The following is a 20,903-nucleotide window of genomic DNA, read 5'->3' as shown; positions in this document are numbered from 1 at the left end:
ATAGTGCTATTATGAAGTGTGATGTCAGCATTTTTTTCCCTGCAATTTCAAATGCACTTGTTTTAATAAATAAATACAGCGTTTTAAAAGCATACACAATCTGTGTAAATATATTAGTCTGTGGTTAAAAGGACTTGAAAGGACTCGAAACTCAAAATGCAGGACTTGGGACTTGACTTGAGACTTTCCAGTCTTCACTTTGGACTTGACTCGGGACTTGCCTGTCTTGACTCGGGACTTGACTCGAGACTTGAGGGCAAAGACTTGAGACTTACTTGTGACTTGCAAAACAATGACTTGGTCCCACCTCTGCTATGTTGTAGGGACAACATAGTCTAACGATAAACGGTAATAATGATGACGCCGACAACACTCCTGTTGGTATCACCCTTTTACATTGTTTTTACTGGTGCCAGCTCGCTAGCTTAAATATAAACAAATAAAAACAACATACCCCAATCTAAACTTCTATAAACACATTACTGTCTGAACAACTAAGCTATTCAATTGTGCACATTGAACCTACAAGCTGTGCTCGATTAGCACGGATGTATGATGATTGAAAGAGACGAGGTGTTTTTATGGTGTGTTCAAGTACCGCTGAACAGAGTAGGACAGTAACAACGCCCTCCAGAATTGATACATAATTAGAATATATTTTATTTGTTACGCACTTTTCATTTAAATAAATCTTAGTGCTACTGTACGAACAAATATTCTCAGTAAAACAATGAAAGATTTGCTATTAAAACACTAAGACTAAAAACCCTTTAGAGAAACATAACAAACACAAGAAATGCAAAATAGTGTTTTTTTAAAACAGTATTTATTGTAGTTATGTTTAAAAAGCTTTTTGAGCACATTCCAGAAAAATAATGATAATTGTGATCATTTTGGTCACAATAACCGCGATATGAAATTTTCATACCGTTACTATATCCTTATTCTGCTTTGTTACACATATCATTACAATATGTCTTCTAGCCCAGAAAGATAGGAAAGACATATGGACACATTTTATCTTAGCAAGGTAGACAACAAGACCCGTTGTAAACCCTGTGGCTTCATTTTCTCTGGTAAAATGACAACCAACTTGAAGCGTCTTCTGCAGGCTAACAATCAGGACATCTATGCAACAGTAAGTAGGCCTTAACTAATATTTCCAAATGACTCATACTGTACTGAATTAGTGTTACTATTTAGGACGGTAGAGAAGGAGCAAGACTGCTTACTCTACCACTAACTTTGTTGTACACATAGGTGAGCTTGCCCGCCAATCTAGAACAAAACTAGTTTGTTTCTTCATGTGACCATTTTAGTCATGTATTATTCAACATTTGAGAAAAATGCTAAATTTCAGCTAAAACAATAACACACAATAAGGTTTCATATGAAATGTACTTATTGAATTGTAAAGTTACACAGTGCCCCTCGGTGGTGGTTTAACCCTGTAAGACCCAAATATAGAAAAACCTAAAAAATAAAAAATATTTGACCTTTCAGATGTTGTTGTAGGAAGCATTTGATGCAGAAATTGAAGAGTTAAAAAAAAATGTTTATGTATGTTTTTAGGGAAATGTTGTAATATTGCAACATTGGGCTTTGATGGGAGCAGAATTTCTGTATTTGTACTCACGTTGTCTGAACAACTAAGGGTTCATTTGCAGGGTTGATTGCTTACTTATCCCCATAACGGTATATACCATTAATAATAATCACAGTTATATTTTTATGAAGTCATCTATTACAAATATAAAAAATAGGAAACAAGATAAAATACTTAAAAAACGCTTTTTTTCTTTTCATGACATTGGTCATGAAGACTTTCATTGGTGGTGAAAGTCCTAAAAACAGTCCCTGTCATCTGTAAAACAAAGGCGAACATCACACTTTCTGCATTGTGTGTTGGTGTATCTTGTATTGCAGTGTCTGCAGCATCATCATCTCATCCACAGAGTTGTGCTCTTCTGGTACCACCTGCAGGCATTTCTCTCTGAATGAATCAAGCCAGAGTCTGAGTTTCCATAGTTTGTCTTTCTTTTCTGTCTCAGATACTGTCATGTTGTTTACAAAATGTAATGACGTCAACAGGGATTGGAATCTGTTGCGTGGCATCACATCAGCAACAGGTGGTGGACCAAGTGCTCAGGGTAGACTTAGTGTCTGCCTGGTAAGTTGCTTTGGACAAAAGTGTCCAAATTCCATCAATGTAAATGTAAATGGTTAATGGCTCTAATTATCATACTAAAAGGAAAACATGCATACCACCATTACATCCACACATTCAGGAATATTCCTTTCCCCAGAACTGAATTGTCTTGTTGATATCCTTTTGTGGACAAAGTCATGGAATTTTAGGTCAGGCTGATCAATTAACTACATTTTTTAGAGATAAAACTTTTAAATCAGTCACCAGAACACAACAAAAGGGTAGAATGTATACTATCCATGTATAGAGAAAATACTTCAGGCAGTGATGTAGTGGAGGGAATACAACCTGTTTGAGCCCACTGCAACAAGCCAGCATTTTGACTACCACATTCACCCAGTGTTGTATAATTGCAAAAATTATATAACAAGCTCTAAATGACATTTGATGCATCTGTTCCACAATAACTACATATATACATGCTCTAGACATTGTAATAACAACCAAAAAAAATATAAAAGACATTTTACTTACTTGAATCTGATGAATCCAGTCCAATGAAACAAATAGATGTTGTTCGAAGGAAACCTTGAGATGTTGTGTGAGTTCATGGCCAGAAGGCGTGACTTATAAACAAATGTACAATCCAATAGCATTGTGAGACTGAACAATAAGACCCAATGACTATGTAAATGTGGTAAAAAAAAATATATAACATTGTTTTTAGGCTGGTTAAAGGTAACATAATTTTACAACAAGGGGTGTTACAGGGTTAAGGGAAATAATTTCAGTTAGAAACGCCCCCATTTTCTATTCGCTGTCAATGTCACCTGATAAAGGTCGAAGGTCAGAGCAGCCATCTTGTTTTTTCCATTTTTGTGTGAGACAATGGCTGTGTCCCAATTCAGGGTCTGCATCCTTCGGAGGACCCGGCCTACGCAGCCTCAGAAGGCTGGACCTTCGCAGGCACCTCCGAAGGATGCGTCACCCGTTGTTAAATGGGACAGTCTAGCCTGCGGAGGGTACTTACATTTGAAAGTGTATTCGCTGCCGCTGCCAGTGCCGCTGCTTGTATTTGCCGCCATCGTCAAAAAGATCCGGGTTTAACAAAGGCGCGCAAAGCATCTTGGGATATGGGAGACCACGAAGGATAGTCGCGGTGCATCCTCCGAATACAGGGAAAAGGAGGAGCTTTCGAATTTGACAAAATTGGGACAGCCTTCCCGCAGCATTGTGACATAAGCGGCCCCTTAGAAGGATGCAGACCCTGAATTGGGACACAGCTAATGTGCTACAAACATTTCCCTCTGAATCTTTGCATCATCGTTGTTGAGCCTTGAAGAAGCTTTGTTTGTAAGTGTATCCAATTGTAGAGGTTGCCCTCTAGTGGGTTCTTCAGACCACCACACACTGCCAGGAGAGCCCGGAATTCTGGGTATAACACTGTTTTATTTTTCCTCCAATCGTGCAGTCTTTTACTTTTCAGCAAAGTGTCTTTTCCACTGTGTCTCTCAGCAGCACCTCCAACTCCAACTACTCGTCTCATCACGGCTACTGCTAATAAAGGCTACAGGTGATTAGATAACAAGGCCCACCTGGGCCATCTGCGCACCTGTCGCTGTCTTCGAGGCCGGTCCTGACACACCCCGTTCCGCGGCAGACATGCAGGCCACGCCCCCCTCCACACCAATATATTACGTTTGTGCAAGTTTGTTAATGGTGTATACTTGTTACAATATATAAGCTAATGCTAATGGTTAACATTCCAGTCTGTATGCAACATAACTGGTAATTTTGCTATGTATTTTGATTTGAATGTGAACATTGATCACGCATTTTGTACATATAAGAACAAGTCTTTTGTATGTCTTCCAGTTTCACAATATAACGAGTCTTCTGTCGTGTAAACTTTGTGACAAAGACCAACAGTAAACAGCCTTCTAAATTACTTTGTCTTTGTCTATGTCATCAAGGACCAGTGTTTAACTATCTGTCACTTTGTGCATGGAGTGCAGGTCTTGTTGTGAATTTAGTTTATGAGATGCTCAGCAATAATAATGAATAAAAGAGCTTTCAAGCCAACTTCAAAGATGCGTTGTCCGCTATACTTTATATTTTTGTTGATGAAAGTTACTGTAATTTTAGTCGACTAAAACTGGACTGAAACTACATTAATTTAAATGACTGAAATATGACCAAAACTAAAATACATATGGTCAAAATACTATAACTAAAAACATCCGTCAAAATTAACACTGCTGCCAAGCCTCACACTTTGAGCGTTACAGTCACGCAATTTAACCCTTTCTAACGCCACACACCACACTTGACATTCCTCATGCTTATATTTCCCCATTCAATACTCTCTCTTTGTTTCATGATAATAAACTATGGTCCTCGCGGCTAGCCATGACTGACCGAGCTAACCAATCTTATCCGTGCCATGAGCCTAAATCTAACCAACCACGGAAGCAACACAAGGCAGGTTTTGGCCAAGTTTTGGCCTGCCCTTCGTTGCAGAGAGGACGCTGTCATTGCTACGATCCGTAAGCGTATCAACATGAATCTTTTAGCAGTAAGGCATACTCTGATTTGTGGCTGGATCGAGATAGAAGGGGTTAGTGGCAGGATATGGCTCGTGTGACTTCTTCCCGACAATAAAAACCAGTGGTGGTCAACCAGGCTAAAATGGCTTGAGTAAGATCATTTGGAGTAGGGTATCATATCGACTCACACTCTATTTCAGAGAGTGACAGTAATGCACAACACAAGGCTGCTTGCCAACTGCCATTCAAGGAAAGAAGAAGAATAAAAAGAAGGCGGGCGTTCTTGGAGTCTCTACCTTTTACACAACAGCACCGACATTTAAAACTCACTCATTGTCATGCTTGGTTGAAGAATGTAACAGTTTTGTTCACTGTTGATTCACTATTTCTTCTTGAGTTTCCTCATAAATGTGTACTGTTTTATGGCTGCTGTAAGTCTATCATTGTCCTGTATTTGTTGCAGCGTTGTGTAACATGTATTTTTCTCTTCTCTTGGCCAGTTCACACTTGAAAAAGCGGCTCTAACGTTATATGAGGACCAGTGAACAACTTAGGACCGAAATCATGGTCCCAATATGGAAAACCATTGCATCTAATAGAGAGACAAATACTAGAGTCTGTGAACATTGCCCCAAAGTCAGGATTTTTTGTTTATTTAATGTGCATACAAAAGTAAACATTGACAGTTGCAAATCGCATATGTGACCATAGGATGAACAAATACACTACGATACTAAGACTATAGTGGCCATTAACAGTTAGCTTCTACAGCTGTGTTGCCCAAAGTGCAGCTATCTGTGGTCCGTGACTGCTTTGTCATCGGCCTTAAGCACATTACAAAAAACAAAAAATAGAGATCTCATTTGCACCTCTGGTGGTGAAATCTATCAAAATGAGGGTGGTCCCAAAAAGGAGGTATTTTTCAAATTGACTGTGTGTCGGTTTTAAAAGTGCTCCCCTCTGGTCAACATATGAAATAACAAGTGTGTGTAAAAATTTGAAGTGCTCCCCCTCTGGTCAACGTTTGAAATAATTGAAATAACAAGTGTGTGTAAGAAATTGAAATGCACCCCCTTTGGCCAAAATGAATTAAAAAAAATATATGTGTATATAAAAACATACTGTAATAACTTGAAGTAAATAACGAAGATTAAAAACCAATTACACACAAAATATTAAACAGCAAAAAATGTAACTAAAAGCAATCTTTTTATCACAATGTGTCGACTTTTTTCTTATAAAATTGGCAACCATTTCCCATATTATTTCTGTTTCTGTAATATTGCAATATTTTCTCCTAAAATGATTACTTTTTTATGCAAAATTATTACTTTTTAATGCACAATGGTGACATTTGTCATATACAATTCTGACTTGTATCACAATATTGCCATTTTTTTTTTGTTCTTGTAAAATAGTGTCATATTTTGAGTAAAGTAATGACTTTTGTCACAATTTTGCCAAGTAAAATTCCGATTGTTGTAATATTGCCAACATTTTAAAGTTTTCTTATAAAATTGTGACTTTTGTTGAGTAAAATTACGACTCTTTTCATAAAATTGCCAAAATGTTATCTTTTCTTGTAAAATTGCGACTGTTATTAAGTACAATTCCTACTTTTATCATAATATTGAAAAAATGTTAAGCTTTTCTTGTAAAATTTTAACTTGCGTTGAGTAAAATTACGACTTTTCTTATAAAACTGCCAAAATTCTAAGTTTTTCTCGTGAAATTGTGACCTTTTTCTTGTGAAATTCCAACTCATTTTTCAAAACAAGCTTTTTAACATCTGCATAATATGTATATATTATTCATGTTGTAAATACAAATCTTTATATATCTAGAAAGGGTGGTCATTAAGAGGTAGGCATTTTTCTCAGGTCTCAAGAAGGTAACGTGTGTGTGTGTGTGTGTGTGTGTGTGTGTGTGTGTGTGTGTGTGTGTGTGTGTGTGTGTGTGTGTGTGTGTGTGTGTGTGTGTGTGTGTGTGTGTGTGTGTGTGTGTGTGTGTGTGTGTGTGTGTGTGTGTGTGTGTGTGTGTGTGTGTGTGTGAGAGAGAGAGAGAGAGTTGCAGACTTGTAAATATCAATTTAGACCCCCCCTAAATCAATGTTTCTCAAAATTAAGAAACATTAACACTGTTAGAGTTACAGAGCTTGTAAGGGTCAATTTAGACCGCTCTAAAGGAACCCTCAGAGTCTGTGGAATCTACTTTGAGAACCATTGTAAAACAGTATTCAATCAAACAGTGACCTCAGTGCAAGGAGCATGAGGAGGTGAGGACATCAGTCTTGAGGTATAAATCAATGTTGAAAAAGGCCAAAGTCTTTTCGATCGCATCGTGACGCTCAAGTCTCACTCTTGTCATTTTCTGAAACTTGGCAGCCCAGCTGCAGTCAGTGCTTGATGATTCCTAATAGGCCCATTTCCACCACAGGAACTTTCCCTTTACCCGGGTAATCACAGTTCCCCCTGTGTTTCCACCACAAACTACCTGGGTAGATTTAGTTTTTCAGGAACTATTTTTAATTCCTGCCAGCTAGGTGGAACTTCTGGAAGGTACAAGTTATTGTTCTTGTAATGAGCAACAAAATCTGCCATTGGAACAAGTTAAAATTGTCTTGGTAAGATTTCTTGGAATAAAACACTAAATGTAAGCTTTAAAAACCTAAACGGGATCTTGATGTCAGCAATTCAAACGTACGATTAGCGATACTTACCAGTATTGTGAAGTTTTATGTCTCATAACAAACTTGAGATGCTCAAAAGTAGTATTTTGCCAAAAAACAAGTCTCACTCAAAAATTGCTATTTGTGACTTGTATTAAATTTTTTAAAATATTTTGATTAGAAATTAGAAATATATACCATATTTTCCGGACTATTAAGTGCACTTAAAATATTATTTTTTTCTCAAAACTCGACAGTGCGCCTTATAACCCGGTGCGCATAATGTAAGGAATAATTCTGGTTTTGCTTACAGACCTTGAAGCTATTTTATTTGGTACATGGTGTAATGATAAGTGTGACCAGTAGATGCCAGTCAAACATAGAAAGAGATATGTGTAGACTGCAATATTAAGATTAAAGATTAAAGTACCAATGATTGTCACACACACACTAGATGTGGTGAAATTTGTCCTCTGCATTTGACCCATCCCCTTGGGGAGCAGTGGGCAGCAGCGGCGCCGCGCCCGGGAATCATTTTGGTGATTTAACCCCCAACTCCAACCCTTTGTTGCTGAGTGCCAAGCAGGGAGGTTACGGGTCCCATTTTTATTGTCTTTGGTATGACTCGGCTGGGATTTGAACTCCAACCTACCGATCTCAGGGCGGACACTCTAACCACTAGGCCACTGAGATGGATAATGGCAATCTCACAAAAGAGATAGTTGTAGACTGAAATTTGACTCAAGTAAACAACACCAACATTTTATATGTTTCATTGAAAATATAGAACATTACACACGGCGCTCAAAAATGTATCAAAATGTTTCAGTACGACTTTGGTAAGCTATGAAGCCACACCCCTTCATGGATTGTACTGTGCTTCAACATACAAGTATTATTATGGTGTCTGTATAAGGTAAGACGTATTATCTGGCGTTTTGTTTCGCAATATTATGCAAAAGTAAATTTTCTTACTTTCTGGTACCTGCTGATCTGTATTTGTGATCTGCATAAGTCCTGAAAAATTGCCCGCGTCCGCCTTTGTAGTCTGCGCCGAAGCCGTAGTTGATAAGCTTCTTATTTTTCTCTATCTTGTTGTTGTGGGACATTCATACTCTGCTGTTGCCATTTGTAATATAAAGTAGTGTAAAGTTCTTACTTATATCTGCCATTAAAGCACTAAAACATACCGATGTAGTGAGTTTACATTAATCACATTAGTTGTTAGAGAGTTCCGGTCGGACCGTTTTTCATGGGACACATTTCCGGCGGATGAGGAGATACTGCTTTGTTATTGATTTAAGTAAAGTCTGAACGGGGTCTTTCTGTGTGGAGTTTGCATGTTCTCCTGTGACTGCGTGGGTTCCCTCCGGGTACTCCGGCTTCCTCCCACCGCCAAAGACATGCACCTGGGGATAGGTTGATTGGCAACACTAAATTGGCCCCGATTGTGTGAATGTGAGTGTGAATCTTGTCTATCTGTGTTGGCCCTGCGATGAGGTGGCGACTTGTCCAGGGTGTACCCCGCCTTCTGCCCAAATGCAGCTGAAATAGGCTCCAGCACCCCCCGTGACCCCGATAGGGACAAGCGGTAGAAAATGGATGGATGGATGAATGTCATTAAAACAGTTAGCTCTATCTTTTGACACTTCTTCCACTCCCGTCCTTGCACGCTACACCGCTACAACAAAGATGACGGGGAGTAGACGCTGCCAAAGGTGAGCCACGTAAATAAGACCGCCCACAAAACAGCGCATCCTGAAGCAACTGTCAGAAAGCGACTTGGAGATGATCTGTAAAACATAATCTATGCAAAATTTTGACCAAAGAACCACCATTACATGTTATGTAGACCACAAGGAAGTCTTTTCCATTTAGAAAAAAATAATAATAATATGACTCCTTTAATGCGCCTTATATATGAAAAACGATTGAAAATAGACAATTCATCGGCAGTGCGCCTTATAATCCTGTGCGCCCTATGGTCTGGAAAATACGGTCCTTGGTTAGATTGTTACTAACTATCTGTGTTGCATGTTGGCTTCATGTTGTTTCATGTTTGCTTCACTTTGGATGTGAAGCTTGCGTTTGCTTTTGTGCACTTCCCTGTTGTACTAATATTGCCATAATTAAAAGACTTTTACCTGCACGTTGTCCTCCTGTCCATGTATCCTAAGATTCACAACCACCGCAGTGTGTTTGTGACAGTATTCTGATTATGGCCTAAATACAAAACAAACATCATTCCTTTAAACTGACCAGACATTACACACAAGGACAAGGTCCTAAGTCTTTGTTTACCTTATTTTTTCTGTACAACAGGTCCTCTTTATTGCACCCATGCACAGTCCTGCTCTCAGCCAGTGTTCACTTGTCATCATGTTGGCTCACTTGTGTTTAGGTCTGCTGGCTCTCTGCTCTTAACGCGAGCATAATAATAAATATAATAAATGGGTTATACTTGTATAGTGCTTTTCTACCTTCAAGGTACTCAAAGCGCTTTGACAGTATTTCCACATTCACCCATTCACACACACATTCACACACTGATGGCGGGAGCTGCCATGCAAGGCGCTAACCAGCAGCCATCAGGAGCAAGGGTGAAGTGTCTTGCCCAAGGACACAGCGGACGTGACTAGGATGGTAGAAGGTGGGGATTGAACCACAGAAACCAGCAACCTTCCGATTGCTGGCACGGCCACTCTACCAACTTCGCCACGCCGTCCCAAAGCTTGCTTATGCTTTTGTGCACTTCCCTGTTGTACTTACACTGTATATTGCCATAAATAAAATATTTACCTGGACGTTGTACTCCATCCTGTCTCTGCAGTCCAACCACCGCAGATACAGCACCATGACACAAAAAAAACACAATTCCTTTAAACCGGTCTGATATTAAAAACCAGGACAAGGTCCTATGTCTTTGTTTACCTTTTTGTTTGTCTCGTTCTCTTTCTGTATAAAAGGTCATCTTTCTTGCATCCATGCACAGTCTTCCTGCTCTCAGCTAGTGTTCACGTGTCATCATGTTGGCTCACTTGTGTTTAGGTCTGCTGGCTCTCTGCTCTCTGACTGCTGCGTCAGATCCCACCTGTGAGGAGCTCACAGCTCCTTTGGAGGATCGCAGCCTGGTATGTTTCATCCAAGTTGTATCTGCTTTCCATGGCTTATAAAGAACCCTGACCCTGAAAACATACTTTGTCTCTATGTTGCTGTATGTGTCCATAGCTATCTGGAAAATTGATTTTTACTCTTGGAACGTCAGACAATGACCATTTCACTGAGGGCCTTAAAATGCCACCAGCGCCTGGGTTGTATTCTCACCTGGCCCCAAAAGTGACACATACTACAATGTTTGGCAAAACAAAGCGTAATCATTTCATTCACTCTAATTTAATATTTTCAAGAAAAAAAATGTATCACACAATAATAACAATGATTTGACCTTTTCTTTACAAGAGCTGGAGAATGCACTTCTGAAAATCTGACTTCAACTTTTACAAGTGCTACAGCAGTTGTGTGTAAGTATATGCTAAGAGATTTGTTACAGAGTTATGTAACATGTATTTGCCTCTTTTGAAATTTGAAATTATTGATAATGTGGTGATCATTGTTACTTTTTAATTGTTACTTACCCCCCAAAACGATTTGCATTTCCTAAAATGTAATTCAATGCATTAGTTTTTTGAGGAACTTTCAAATTTGGAAAATCATTTTTGAACAGGTTTCATGAGCCAGCTGTATACAATAGAACAGCATAAACAGTTACTTTCATAAAATGTAATATTTATCAGCCCTCAAACCACAACTGGTAAACATAGTGTTGACCTCAATTCAAGTATTTTCTTTACTTTATTACCGGGTTTGCTACTAGCAACGATGGCGTGCAGGGGCGTCAAAGTGGGGATGTTGTACCGGAGCCCCAAGCACGGACGGGCCCCTGGGCTTTTGTAAAGTTGGAAGATTTTTTTTGCTGTCATTTACCTATGTAAGTTATAAGAAATGCCATAAATATTAATATAAAACTAATATAGCTGTGGAAGTTCAATAATGAGGTGTCTTGAATCAAATCAAGAATGTGTAAGACTCCCTACATTCCCTATCAAAAATGCAAAATGGTTCGTTCCACCTGGTTAGCAGTAAACCTAACTTGGAACATTTGACTCAACACAGACGTAAGGTCATCAACGCTCACCTTTAAGCATTCACACACAGCACCAGCATTTAGAACAAGGTTGAGGTGATGGTAAGAGGGTAAAAATATAATAAATCCATATGAGGCGGCATAGGAAAAAGTTATGTACAAGTTACACATTTACTTGCATTGCACACAACTGTAGTGCATTCAAGGGCCCTCGATTTTAGTTAGAAACAGAGAGAAACTAGTTTTTTTTAAGTTAGGGGCAGACTCAACCCCCATGAGATGCACTTATAATAATATAATAACAATAATGCATTATTATGAATTGTATTATCTACTGATGGTGATCATGTATCGGTTAATATCTAGTTTGCACTCTGAAGTAAAGAAAAACAGAAAAAATCGTACCTAAGTGAATAATGCCATGTTATATGCTCATTTAAAATCATATTGTGGTTGCTCTGTATTGAACTTCTTGGCCCCTTTTTTTCCAAAACAAAAACAAAATATTTAGGGGGTTATCAAGATATGTTTTAGACATGTTAATCCCATCTTTGAAAAGTAAAAAACCTATCACATAATAACATTACAAAACATATCTGACAAAGCGTGATCATAAAGTAGGACCATTTAATTTCAGGGTTTCCCCTGAATTGCCAAAATACCTGTGGCGGTGGGGGCGTGGTTTGGGGCGTGGTCGATAAGACGTAATCACATTTGTTATGATGCATATATTGCTGTGATCCGCTGCGCGGATCGTGTTGTGTTTGGGTTTCTCGGGTCACTTATGTTTTTCTGTTAGTCTTGGTCTCATTCTAGTTCCTGTTTATGCACCTCTGTGTTGGTCACCATAGCAACTTATTATTTTCACCTGCTGCTGGGGTTCCCGACACGCACCTGTTGGTCATCACTGACATTATTATTTAAAGCCTGCCTTCCCAGTCAGTCGGTCTTGCTTCGTAGTTTGTCTCCATACAACAGATGACGACTTTTGTTTCCTGCTCTGTTAACCTTCTAGCTCCCACGCTAAAGGCTCTGTTTAGTGTTTACCTTCTAAATCCCACGCTAGCTCCTTTTGTTTCTGCCTTAAGTGCTATGAGCACGTTTTTGTTTGTTCCAGTATTATTTATTTCTTAAATAAATAATTTTTTACCTGCAAGCTGTGTCCGAAGCCCGATCTGCATTCCTGGGAGAACGAACATTCGCATCACTATGCGACCCGGTCGTCACATATATTCTTTAAAAAGGGATGTCGATATACATTTAAAACAAATATGTTATTATTAAGTATAGTATTAGCATATATATTTTTCTTACATAATATCGTTTTGTTCTAATTTAACATTTTTAAATTTGCTGCAGGGATGTGAACCTGATATTTCCATAATGTGCCCTTTATCCATTTCTGCTCACTCTGATGCATCATCTATGTTGCTGCTTCTTGATCTTAGCGCCGCTTTCGATACTGTTGATCATAATATTTTATTAGAACGTATCAAAACGCGTATTGGGATGTCAGACTTAGCCTTGTCTTGGTTTAACTCTTATCTTACTGACAGGATGCAGTGTGTCTCCCATAACAATGTGACCTCGGACTATGTTAAGGTAACGTGCAGAGTTCCCCAGGGTTCTGTTTTTGGCCCTGCACTCTTTAGTATTTACATGCTGCCGCTAGGTGACATCATACGCAAATACGGTGTTAGCTTTCACTGTTATGCTGATGACACTCAACTCTACATGCCCCTAAAGCTGACCAACACGCCGGATTGTAGTCAGCTGGAGGCGTGTCTTAATGAAATTAAACAATGGATGTCCGCTAACTTTTTGCAACTCAACGCTAAAAAAACGGAAATGCTGATTATCGGTCCTGCTCAACACCGACATCTATTTAATAATACCACCTTAACATTTGACAACCAAACAATTAAACAAGACGACTCGGTAAAGAATCTGGGTATTATCTTTGACCCAACTCTCTCGTTTGAGTCACACATTAAGAGTGTTACTAAAACGGCCTTCTTTCATCTTCGTAATATCGCTAAAATTTGTTCCATTTTGTCCACAAGCGATGCTGAGATCATTATCCATGCGTTCGTTACATCTCGTCTCGATTACTGTAACGTTTTATTTTCGGGCCTCCCTATGTCTAGCATTAAAAGATTACAGATGGTACAAAATGCGGCTGCTAGACTTTTGACAAAAACAAGAAAGTTTGATCATATTACGCCTATACTGGCTCCAGGGGCGGATTAAGAAATTTTGGCCCCCTGGGCCTGACATGGTCTTGGCCCCTCAACCCCCCGCGCGTGTGGGCGCACACACACGCACGCACTATGCAAGAAATACTGTATACTGTGAACAGACATGCACACTGTACTGTACAGAAGAGTGCACATACTGCACACACACTATTAGGTATACCACACAGACACTGACAAGCACAGGTTTCACACAGACACAGGGGGAGGGGATAAATGGCCTAAAAATAAACATTTTTGAAAATGATTACGCCCACTTCAGTGATGGTGCATTGGGTCATTTGAGAGATATTATGTATTGGAAGTTGGTAGCTATCATGAAATAAACCCCCCAACCCACCCAAAAAACTAAATCGGACATGATTTTTGCCCCCTTTTCCTCCCTTCTATCATTAAAAATAAAATAATATCTTAGGAAAACACATTGGCATAACGGCAGCTGTGCAGCAAATTGAGGCTCAAAGTCTGTATCTATTTGTGGTTAAGCTTGAGGAGAAGGAGAAAGGTAAAATGATAACATGCATCGGAGAGCACCACAAAGAAAGGTGTAGGCCAGTTCATGGTACAAGGGCTGCATGCAGGTCAAGATAGCCCATTTCCAAGAATGCTATAGTGGCTGGACAGGCACTGGACATGTCCTGAACTCAGTGTCAGACGTGGCTGCCGAATACTTGGATGAAGTGAAGCAGCTGACAGATCTCATGCTGCCCCATCTGAAGACTGTCCTGGCCAGGCAGAGGATGGATGAGGAGACCTTCCCAATGGACCCTGTCAGTGAACAGGCTAGTAACATTGATGGCACTCCTGTGCACAACATTGGGATGGAGAGACAATGTGGCAAGGTGGACTACAAACTGAAGAAGTTGGGCACACTGAACGCAGTCAATAGGTCAATAATTTTACAGAAGAGCCAGGAGCTTCAGAGGTTTCAAGGCAGCAGCACAAGCAAAAAGGGAGGTTGAACTCAACTGGAGTAAATTCATGAAGGCAAAATTCGAGAGTAGGGCAGATGAGAAACAAGAGATGGCTCAAAGAAAGGAGAGTAAGAGACTAGACATGCTGGACACACTGAAATCTTTTGATGGCCCCTTCACGATAGTGGGGAAGTTGAAAAGTTCCTTGTGGATGAAAGTCTGCACAAGAATGCAAAGCTGCAGAGAATGAAGCTTGAGGTTCAGTTTGCCAGAGAAAGCACCAAGCTTCTGCCTAAAGTCAATCCTATCTTCACAATCCAGGTGACACTTCCCAGAAATGGCAAAAGTGCAATTCTCCAAGTCATAATGGATACTTAGAATTTTATGGTGGTGGTAAGTATTCATGAAAACAGGTAGCCTAACATTAGTGAATGGGTGAATTCTGGAAATAACCTAAAAATCTTACACAGTGCACCTTTAAGCAAGGGGTTTCTTTCGTGCTTTCAATTTTGCAAAATCATCCACCACATCATTGAAGTCCAACTCTCTTGTCAGCTCACTCTCAATTGCCATTAGAGATAACGCATTTAATCTTTTCTGAGTCATTCTTGTGCGCAGCTCATTTTTTACTCTTGACAAAAGAGAGAATGAGCGTTCTCCCTCACAGTTACTGACCGGTAGAGTGAGAAAAATCTGTAGCGCAATGTATGTATTAGGAAACGTAGGCTGTAGTCCAAAATGTATTATTGTTTTGAGCAGTCCTGAAGGGGTCCTCTCCTCATCAGTGTTGTTGAGCTGTATAAAAGATTTGAACTGTATAAGCTCCTGTCCAAGACTTTCATTGAGGTCAGATGGGTATGATTCAGTGAGAATCTTGGCCTTGTGAAGGACTGAAGCATTGGACTCTGTATCCAAAGAGAAAAGGACACTGAACAAATTGTTCAGATGTTTGTAGGCCTCCAGACGGTGATTAAGGCTTGAACTCAGTTGATCAATAGAGGCAATAAATGTCTCTATTTGAAACAGTTGCCTTCCCTCAAGCACAACATCTGGGGATGCTGATTCATCAGCAAACTTTTTACGTTTCCTCGTCCGTTCAGCCCTGTAAGATGGGGTGCCACCCAACATGTTTAAGGCTTTCTGCTCAAAATGATCAAATAGATCTCTTTGGGAGAGAACAAAGGTGCGCAGAGATTCCAGCAATCTAACTGCTGTACCAAGGTCCATGTCTGCTTTTTGAAGTTGCAGACTTGTGGCCTGAAATCTGGACAGAACAGTGTCCCAAAAGCCTGCCATGAAGGCCATCTCAAGTGAATCCAGCTTCCGCACTAGACTGTCAGCTTCAGTTCGTGTGTCTCGTTTCTCTGTGTCATCAGTGGAAATAACCTGTAGTGCTGCTTTTATTTTACTGTAGTTCTGCCACAGTGCTTTGGTAGATTCTGCACGGCAACTCCAACGCGTGTTGGATAAAGCTTTAAGTGTGAGATCTATGTTGGAATTGCCAAATACCCTGTCCCATCGGTGTGTGGATGCAGTTGTGAAGTTGTAAATAGACTGAATCAAGTCAAAATACTTAGAGACTTCATTTCCACATCTGTCAATGCTGTTGACTCCCACCAAATTCAAAGAGTGAGCTGCACATGGAATATAGTGTATTAATGGGTTGCTTTTCTTTAAGTGAGCCTGCAACCCATTATACCTCCCTGACATGTTGCTGGCATTATCATAAGCCTGCCCCCTGCAATTTGACAGCTCTAACCCTAGATTTTCCAACACAGACATGACACAGTTAGCCAAACTTTCACCTGTATGGCTAGTAATGGGCTCAAAACCCACAAAGCGTTCAACAACACTGCCCTCTTTGCTAACAAAACGGAATATGAATGTCAATTGGTCCACATGAGATAAATCTGGGGTTGAATCCACAATGATAGAGTAGTATTTGCTTGCTTGCAGTTCATCTGCTATAGCCTGTTTGGTTTTTGCACCCATCAATTCAATGAATTCCTCACAAATGGTGGAGGACAGATATGAGGTATTACCTCGACCCATCTGCCCAAACTTTCTGATGTGATCCTTTAGAAAGGGATCAAATTCAGCCAGGACCTCCAGAATACCAAGGTAGTTCCCATTGAGAGGAGACCCTAACGATTCATTTTTACCCCTAAATGCAAGGCCCCTTTCTGCAAGGAATTTAATGACTGCAACAACTCTTTGTAACACCTGCCTCCAATAGCTGCTCTCTGCCTGAAACTGTTTGAACAGGTCTGCATCAACTGTGGCACCTTTGGCGCGGTTCAAGACTGCTTGCATGCAGGTTATGTGCTCAGCACTTCGCTCATGTTCACCAAATCTTTCTGAGTGTTTCCAATCACAATAGCCTGTCACAAAAGAATGCGTTTTTGGGGAAAACAGTTTGCATGCAAAGCAGTAAACATTACCAGTAGAGGGAGAGTACATCAGCCACTCTCTTTGTACTCGTTGTCCATTGGGCAAGTGTGAAGTAAAATGTTCATTGTTTAGGCATCGGGTTTTGCCTCCTAGCCCACTGTTCCTCACAGAAGCTGGATAATGGCTGTGACGGTTGTGAAATGATTTTGCACCTCTTTGAATAAGAACTTCCTTCATTGACTCAGTGAGGGTCTCAGCCCATTTAGCGGGATCACTAGGTAGAGTTGTCACTGTAGATGGTGTTGAAGAAAGATTCAGCTCATTTTCTATGCTGTCCAGAGGTGCAGTGACCTCACATTCATCCGAGCAACTGGCTACTGCTGAATTGGTTGAATCATAAGCATCAGAAGCATTTGGTTCAGTGTCTACACTTGTAGTGGTCTCAGGATCTTGGGAGCTACATGCTAGCTCAGGTGCATTGCTAACCTTAGCTGAATTTGCAGTAGCATTTATAGAATTGCTTTCAGCAGATGTCTTTGTACTGAAGAAGCTGGAGATATTTGGAACACTCTCAAGTAAAACTGATTCCTTTTTTTTCTTTTCTTGCTGAATTTTTTTTCTAGCTCCTCCACTTAAACGTTTATGATCCATATTTCCCTTCTTTCTTTGCACATTGGCTCTTTGCCTATCACAACAGATAAACCAACTATGTGTGTGTGTGTGTGTGTGTGTGTGTGTGTGTGTGTGTGTGTGTGTGTGTGTGTGTGTGTGTGTGTGTGTGTGTGTGTGTGTGTGTGTGTGTGTGTGTGTGTGTGTGTGTGTGTGTGTGTGTGTGTGAGTTTGTTTGTGTGTTTATGATCGGTGCTGCTTCCTTCAAGTGTGTGAGGTGATTTAGAAAACTAGCAACCCAGCATCAACACTCCAAAGCAGAGAATAACAGCTTACTAGCATAGACAATTGAGAGCAGAGAATCAACTGATTCGTCTGATAGACAGCAGGAGAGCAGAGTGGTCAGTGATGATCGAATCAAGAAAATGTCTAAATGGCAAGGGAACAGACTGATTTGTACTGAGGAGAAAGAGAGAGAGAGCCAATTACAGTGAAATATATTCCAAAAGAGCCAAGTGACTAGCTGAAGGCAGGGACAAATGCCTTGGAGTGACCAACAAGAGTGCAAAGTACCAAATGGCAAAATGTGGAAAGACCAACAGGCAGATCTGCTTTTACCTCTTATCTTCACAACCAAAAAGTTGCTAAATGATGTTTTCAGTCGCTAGCCAGGTATGGCCAAAAGACGCGAAATCTAGCGGCAAAGTCGGTCAATCACACTGACAGTGAAACAAATATTTTGAAAAGATAATAATTGTACACCTTTGTGCACTTTAGTCTTCTATCTAAATATTTTCACAAAGGACACCAAGGCAGCTTGCTAGCTATGATGGGAGCAACAATGTCTGATAGACAGCAGGAGAGCAGAGTGGTCAGTGATGATCCAATCAAGAAAATGTCTAAATGGCAAGGGAACAGACTGATTTGTACTGAGGAGAAAGAGAGAGCCAAGTACAGTTAAATATATTCCAGAGCCAAGTGACTAACTGAAGGCAAAGACAACAGCCAGATACCTTAGCAGAGACCAACAAGAATTCAAAGTACCTAATAGCAAGATGGCGAGACCAACACAATAAATTGTATTAGGATTTAATTTATTAACGTTAATCTTAACAGCCAAAAAGTTGCTGAATAATGTTTGTAGTCGCTAGCCAGGTATGCCCAAAACAAGAGTCGCTAAACCTAGCAGCAAAGTTGCTTAATTGCAACACACTCTAGGATTCAGGGGAATTAAGGATAATAAAGACATTAATTGTACAACTTTTTGTACTTTTTTTCTAGTTTTTTGAGTCGCCAGCCATGTATGGCCAAAAGTCGCTAATTGAATGCCAACGTTGCTTAATCGCCAACACACTGGGACTCACTGAAGGACTGACTGAATAAAAAAGATAATTAAGATAATTGTGTACTTTTCTCTTCTGATATTTTCTCTAAGGACCCCAAGCTATCTGCAAGCAGCAATAATGTCTGACAGACAGGAGAGCAGAGTGGTCAGTGATGAATGGCAAGGGAACAGGCTGATTTGTACTGAGGAGAAAGAGAGAGAGAGAGCCAATTACAGTGAAATATATTCCAAAAGAGCCAAGTGACTAGCTGAAGGCAGGGACAAATGCCTTGGAGTGACCAAGAAGAGTGCAAAGTACCAAATGGCAAAATGTGGGAAGACCAACAGGAAGATCTGCTTTTACCACTTATCTTCACAACCAAAAAGTCGCTAAATGATGTTTTTAGTCGCTAGCCAGGTATGGCCAAAAGACGCGAAATCTAGCGGCAAAGTCGGTCAATCACACAGTGAAACAAATAATTTTAAAAAGATAGTAATCGTACAATGTCTTGTACTTTTGTCTTCTTTCTTAATATTTCTCAAAGGACACCAAAATGTCGCTATCTGCAGGCAGCTTGCTAGCTATGATGGCAGCAACAATGTACCTTAGAGTGACTGACCAACAAGAGCTCAAAGTACCTAATGGCAAAATGTGGAGAGACAGACACAATAAATTGCATTAAGATGAAGAGAACTGTTGCTATTATTAATCTTAACATCAACCAGAAAGTCGCTAAATGTCACCAGCCAGGTATGGCCAAAAGTCGCTTAATTGGCCACACACAGTAACAGAGAAACTAACAAAAAAAAGATCATAAAGATAATAGTTGTACAACTGTGTGTACTTTTGTCTTCTTTCTAAATATTTTCCCAAAGGACACCAAAATGTTGCTATCTGCAGGCGGGAGCGTGCCTATGTTCCCCGGGTCCTATGTTCCCCGGGTCCTATGTTCCCCGGTTGTTCCTGGGTCTTTGTATGCGACCGGGGAACTTAGGACCCTTTTTCTAAAAAAGGGTCCTATGTTCCCTGCATTGTATCTGGCGAAATTGCGAAATTGTGCCCTGACCAAAACCATCCCTAAACCTAACCTGTCACAGGGCGTTGTGGAGCACTTTTTTTTGGCGAAATTGTGCCCTGACCAAAACTATCCCTAAACCTAACCTGTCACAGGGCGTTGTGGAGCACTTTTTTGGCGAAATTGTGCCCTGACCAAAACCATCCCTAAACCTAACCTGTCACAGGGCGTGCGGCAGCAGATAGAGCAACTCAAACGCGAACTTCCTTCCTTCGACAACTTAAACGCGTCTCTGTCATGCGTGTCTGCGTGCGTCTTACTTAGTCGCGCATTGGAAGCAGCGGGGAACATAGAACCCTTTTCTGGAAAAAGTGTTGTACGTTCCCCGCAGCGGGGAACATAGAACCCTTTTTTTAAAAAAGGGTCCTTAGTTCCCCGGTAGAGGGGAACATAGGACCCGGGTAACATAGGGACGGGGAACATAGGGATGACCCGCTGCAGGCAGCTTGCTAGCTATGATGGCAGCAACGATGTCTGCCAGACAGGAGAGAGTGGTCAGTGACGATCGAATCGAGAAAATGACAAAATGGGTCAAAGACCAAAAAGTTATTAACTGACAGCAGTGACAAATGTCAGACTGTAAACTTTCTCGAAAGAAAAGGACAAAATGGGAAGATGCTGATAATAACAGCAAAATGGAAAATATAAGAATTTCCAAGTAATGCTCAACTCAAGTGTGTGTGTGTGTGTGTGTGCGCGCGTTAAACTTCTTGTTGAATGATTTCAAATTATCTCTGAGTCTGAACTGAGGGAAAGGAAACCAAATTTTGAGCAGTCTCTCACGAGTTCAAAATACCAAATGAGGAGATTCTAAAAGAACAGACCGG

The sequence above is a fragment of the Entelurus aequoreus genome, linkage group LG06 (assembly GCF_033978785.1).
Source record: "Entelurus aequoreus isolate RoL-2023_Sb linkage group LG06, RoL_Eaeq_v1.1, whole genome shotgun sequence".
NCBI classification, from domain to species: Eukaryota; Metazoa; Chordata; class Actinopteri; order Syngnathiformes; family Syngnathidae; genus Entelurus; species Entelurus aequoreus.
The sequence above is the reverse complement of the archived record's forward strand: the minus strand, read 5'-3'. Positions refer to the sequence as shown.